This window comes from Odocoileus virginianus, chromosome 3, assembly GCF_023699985.2.
Source record: "Odocoileus virginianus isolate 20LAN1187 ecotype Illinois chromosome 3, Ovbor_1.2, whole genome shotgun sequence".
NCBI classification, from domain to species: domain Eukaryota; kingdom Metazoa; phylum Chordata; class Mammalia; order Artiodactyla; family Cervidae; genus Odocoileus; species Odocoileus virginianus.
The window spans coordinates 62,547,164-62,553,189 of record NC_069676.1 but is presented as its reverse complement, the minus strand read 5'-3'; the positions used below and the strand labels follow the sequence as shown (position 1 = coordinate 62,553,189).

Genomic DNA, 6,026 nt, shown 5'->3' with positions numbered 1-6,026 from the left:
GTAAAATATGAGAGTCAATTTCTTCTTTTATGAAATGAGGGTGGTCATACTTTACTCAGGATTTTTTTTAAGAGTTGACAAGTTAAAACAAGAAAAATATGCCATATAATGCAAACACAATGGGAGGCAATATAAAAATGTTTGTTAAAAGAATTGTGGATGAGTGGATTTGATTAATTAATGACTATTATCAGACCAGTCATTTTTAATGAAAAGTTTATTGGTCAAGATGACTAAAAAATGGCAGGTTGAAGGATAGCAAGTTGTTTGTGTTTAATTGTGGTTAAGAGCACGGTTCCTTCAGATCCTACTTCGTACCCTGACCCACCATTTACCAGCTACACTACCTCTGACAGGTTGCTTAGCCCCCAGTTTTCTAATCTGCAAACATGACAAACACTTACTTCCTTGGGTTCACTGTGGCTTAAATGACAAAGTGCCTGGAAAAGACCTGGCACAGTGCCCAGTGTAGAATTAAGCCCTTTATACATAGAAGGTGTCACTACTAAGATGAATAAAAGTAAAACAAAATGAAAGGCCTCAGTGGCCTCTACCTAATGGCACAATTACAAACATTGAGAAAATGTTTTGTAACCAGAAGTATGTAAACACATGAGGGATTTTTTATTACAATTATTATTAGGAAGAATAATGAACTGAATAGATGACTGTTACTGGAACAAGCACAAATGCCACAAGGCCTTTCTTCAACTGGCATGTGTATATGCACACAAGCGCTTGAGAAAGGTATAGGGCTGGCTTAATTAAAGGATAATTTCTGTTATTGCTCTGAGTGTACAAAGTCACAAAGAGAGTATGTTTAAAAAAGAGGCTAAAGTAATGTGTGGAGAATTTAACTGATACTCTAAAGCCGTTGATGGTAAATATGCTCAGGAGGTAGATAAGTTCACACTGTTTTACAGCAGGAGGGTTTTTTATTGGTAATTTCATGCCATTGTGAAATTGGAAGGATCACCGGGCCAGAGGTTTTCTAAGTATTCAGCAGAGAGGGTTTCCTGCTTCTCAATCCTGAGGAGTGACTCCCTCTGGGAGCCACTGGCCGTGACCTTCCATTTTCTGGGTGAAGAGTTTTCTCTGAAGGGGGCAAGAGAAGGAAACAAAGTTCTTCAGAAGGAAAGAGGGCCTGTGGGTTGTTTTTCCAAGCTTGTTCCCACATTCCCAAGGGTGTCCATTTCTATAAGCCTATGTTTCTTAGGGTTCTTTCAGATGCTGACATCAGACATCCCCAGGGAAGCCACACTGGGGGAAAGGTGACCTTTCTGTGGTGAGTCACCCTGAACTGACAAGACCCAAAACAGAGCCCTTCAACAACAAAGGTGTTGGCCTCCTCCTTTTCTTGCGCGGGCTTCTTTCCCACTGGTGCTCTGTCACCCTCTCCCACTCGTTTCCCACTCTCTTTTCTATTCATTTCCTTATGCGGCTGCTCCATTGTGTCCCAGGACACTGGCTCCTCTGCTTCTTCACAAAGGTGGCCAAGATAACTGCACCCAGGTCCTAAGCTCAAATTCAAAGACTCCATAATAACAACAACACTGCTAGAGCTTTCCAGGGAATTTTCACAGAAAAGTCATAGGATGAGTACATATCCTAGTAGCATTGAGGTATGGAAGATACGATATTTTTACTTTCTAGAGATAAGGGCCAACTATTGGCTAAATGTTAACAAATATAGAGAAGACTTCCCCATGGCTTCCTCCTTCCTCAACCTCAATGGTGCCAAGAGATATGTGTTGCTCCCAATCCAAGGACCATTTCCATGTGTATCAGAGCGATAAGATGGCACAGGTGGAACTGACCCCCTAAGTTCTTCTCTACTAACGACTCAACGTGGCCTCCCTCCTTTTCATGTTGAATAAAAGGAGGACCCTGCAGAGTGCATGTTAAAGTGAAGATAAAAATACTCATATGATGGCGTCATGAGCTGGTTATTTCTGCTTTGTTCTAAAGCTAAAGACAGAGGCTGAGGATCTTACCATGGCAAATTATAGTCATCCCATGCAAAATAAACCGCATTAAATGCCAACTGTGTTGTTGATGGATTTTTACAATGACCCCTCCCTTCAGTGAACATTGTTTGTAAAGTACTATCTCATAACCCTTTGGCCTCACAAGCCAAAGGTTCTCTTCCAATGCTATAGCTGGCAAAACTGAGGCTCAGAGGATGGCATGGTTTCCCAAAGCCAAGCGATGAGTAAATGGCAGAGCTGATAACAAAATTCACAACTTCTCATTGATAATTCCATTATTCTTTAGCTATATTCTTTTGCTTCCCCATAGGCAAGCTATTTGTTATTTTTCCCTTTGCCTCTCCAGAGGTGCCCTCCACCCTTATCCAGCCTGCTTTGTGTCCTGGGAGGATGACTTTATTGATTAATAAAGTGAGTTAATGAGAGATGCCAGCAAGAAATCAGAGAGTGAGATCAGAGTTTATTTTATGGATACCTTACTACATTCCTTCCTCCAAACTCCTGTAGTTACTTTCTTCCCTTGACCTTTCAGGACTAAGAGTGGTACCATTTTCTGAACTCAGGTGCTACATCATCCTTGTTGGTTTCCCTTAGCCCTTGCCTCTATTTAATTCCCTTACCCTTTTGGTGCATCCTATCCTTTTCCTGCCTATGATTCATCACCAAACTAAGAGTGTACCTTAATCTCCCCCATTGCTATGTCACTGAAGCTTATGGAGATTTTTTTTTCACTTTCTTTTTTAAAAAATTAATCTATTTATTTTAATTGGAGGCTAATTACTTTACAATATTGTTGTGGGTTTTGCCATACATTGACATGAATCAGCCATGGATTTACATGTGTTCCCCATCCTGACCCTCCCTCCCATCTCCCTCCTCATCCCATCAGTCAGGGTCATCCCAGTGCACCAGCCCTGAGCACCCTGTCTCATGCATCGAACCTGGACTAGCGATATGTTTCACATATGATAATATACATTTTTCAATGCTATTCTCTCAAATCATCCTGCCCTGGACTTCTCCCACAGAGTCCAAAAGACTGTTCTATACATCTGTAACTCTTTTGCTGTCTCGCATATAGGGTCATTGTTACCATCTTTCTAAATTCTATATATATGCATTGGTATGCTGTATTGGTGTTTTTCTTTCTGACTTACTTCACTCTGTATAATAAGCTCCAGTTCCATCCACCTCATTAGAACTGATTCAAATGTATTCTTTTTCATAGCTGAGTAATATTCCACTGTGTATATGTACCACAGCTTTCTTATCCATTTGTCTGCTGATGGACATCTAGGTTGCTTCCATGTCCTGGCTATTATAAACAGTGCTGCAATAAACATTGGGATACACGTGTCTCTTTCAATTCTGGTTTCCTCGGTGTGTCTGCCCAGAAGTGGGATTGCTGGGTCGTATGGCAGTTCTGTTTCCAATTTTTTAAGCCACTGTTCTCCATAGTGGCTGTGCTAGTTTGTATTCCCACCAACAGTGTAAGAGGGTTCCCTTTTCTCCACACCCTGTCCAGCATTTATTGCTTGTAGACTTTTTGATGCAGCCATTCTGACCAGCATGAGATGGTACCTCATTGTGGTTTTGATTTGCATTTCTCTGATAATGAGTGATGTTGAGCCTCTTCTCATGTGTTTGTTAGCTATCTGTATGTCTTCTTTGGAGAAATGTCTGTTTAGTTCTTTGGCCCACTTTTTGATTGGGGCTTTTATTTTTCTGGAATTGAGCTGCAGGAGCTGCTTGTATATTTTTGAGATTAATTCTTTGTCCATTGCTTCATTTGTTATTATTTTCTCCCATTCTGAAGGCTGTCTTTTCACCTTGCTTATAGCTTCCTTCATTGTGCCAAAGCTTTTAAGTTTAATTAGGTCCCATTCGTTTATTTTTGCTTTTATTTCCATTACTCTAGGAGGTGTGTCATAGAGGATCCTGCTGTGAGTTATGTCAGAGAGGGTTTTGCCTATGCTTTCCTCTAGGAGTTTAATATTTTCTGGTCTTACGTTTAGATATTTAATCCATTTTGAGTTTATTATTGTGTATGCTGTTAGAAAGTGTTCTAGTTTCATCCTTTTACAAGTGGTTGACCAACTTTCCCAGTATCACTTGTTCAAGAGATTGTCTTTTCTCCATTGTATATTCTTGCCTCCTTTGTCAAAGATAAGGTGTCCATAGGTGCGTGGATTTATCTCTGGGCTTTCTATTTTGTTCCATTGGTCTATATTTCTGTCTTTGTGCCAGTACCATACTGTCTTGATGACTGTAGCTTTAAATATATGGAACACTTCACAAATTTGCGTGTCATCCTTGCACAGGGACCATGCTAATCTTCTCTTATAGTTTCAATTTTAGTATATTTGCTGCCGAAGTGAGCACGGAGATATTGTTTTATTGTCTAAATAATAACCTTTGGAAGGAATAGACTTTATTTGCAACTACTTGCAACTCACTGTCCACAAATACTCTTTGGATCTTTGTCGAAGTGTACAGTGTTTTTTCCATACTGTATTCTGGTTTCTCTCCATCCTACCAAAGGCAATGTCCTTTGTTGGTCTGAGTCTCAAGTAGGCAGTCTGGGCAGCTGGAACTCAATGCCACAGTTCCTATCTTTTCCATGTGGGATCAACCCTATTTCTTCACACAGGCAGCTCAAAAGAAGACTTGATGTTGAAAGGGGGTCATATATTGGGGGACATATGGGTAAAAAATTGGGATTGAGAGAAACATAATGAAGAAACAGAAATGAAGAGACCTCAGTAAACAGTACATAGAACTATAAAACCACATAGTCACAAGAGATGGTCCTTTCTATACTGCCTGTGGCTAGGCAGGAATTGTTTCTGAACTTCAGCCGGCTGTTTATTTTCCTATCTACTTTATTCTGCAGACAGCTAAATACAGAGAGTGGTTTATTTAAAAGTTGAGTATTTTGAAACACCAATGTAAAGAACTTTTAAATGGGTCACCATATTCCTCTCTCTTTCACCCAGATATACATACATAATAAGTTAACATTCCCCATGCAAATGACTATATATTGCTATTTTGGTGTTTACTGATCCCTGTCAGCCAACTGTGCTCAAAACACTAGCAACAGTCATTCCCCAAATGACAAATTCACTCCATCAGAGCAGCTTTTCTATGTCTCCTGACTGCCCCAGGATCTAGCACAGGGCCCAGCACACAGCAGGCATCCAAGGAAATGTTTTGAGATAAAATTGAATGACTGTAGGATTTTGGAAAGTGCTAGAATGGTAGCATTGTGTCAGAGACAGAAGAGGAGAAAGATGGAGGCGGTTCTGAGAGAATTGCAATGCAGGCTCCTGCCATTAGAGCCTTCTATCTTGTCTTCCTTTCCTGCTCTTCACACGCTCTGGGAAGAGCTGTTTCCTCAGAAGCTGCCACGCTCTCCCAGAGATGGCCAAATGTGGCTGCTTTCCTAAATCTAACTGTAAAAACATGAGCACAGGCAGCTCAGCTCGAGTTGTGTCTGCCCGGACCGAGAAATGCCTCACAACGAAAGAAGACAGGTTTCTAATTTTCCTCAGAGGAGGGCATGATGTGGAATAGGCTGAGAGGGTGGCTCCCACTGGAATCCATTCCTTCACAGCAACAAGTCTCACACCTGAAGGGCTGTAATAAAAGACACCTCAGCCCTTCTTGCCAGTTAGCACCTTACTGCTTCCTGGGTGACTCAGAGACCCAAAAATATTAATAGTTTCTAGTCACCGTTTCGAGTCTCCACAAGGAATTCAGAATGTTGCCAAAGGTAAAATATTCAGCTCTCCAGAAAGCCAGGCGGCAAGGTGAATTCTTTTCTACTGCTGTACCATGTCTTGTTTTATTCTCTCCCGTACCACCTAGGGAGAGCCCCACCCCCATCACACACTGCCAGCTCCCCCACTACACTGCCTGGTAGAATTTTAGGCACAGTCACACCACAGAACCCTTCCTTACACCTGACACTTCTTAATCCTCTAAATCTGAGATTTTACCTCAAGCGAATTCAAAACACATTTTCTGAGTTCAAGA

The 6,026-nt window shown here is 41.2% G+C and overlaps 1 non-coding gene across 1 annotated transcript; it reads right to left on the bottom strand.

Annotated features, from left to right (window-relative positions):
• Window positions 1–4,264: 4,264 nt before the first annotated feature.
• LOC139034515 (U6 spliceosomal RNA) lies at window positions 4,265–4,370 on the bottom strand. Its single transcript, XR_011487061.1, has one exon. It is a non-coding gene; the product is annotated as a U6 spliceosomal RNA (small nuclear RNA).
• Between the last annotated feature and the right edge of the window lie 1,656 nt (window positions 4,371–6,026).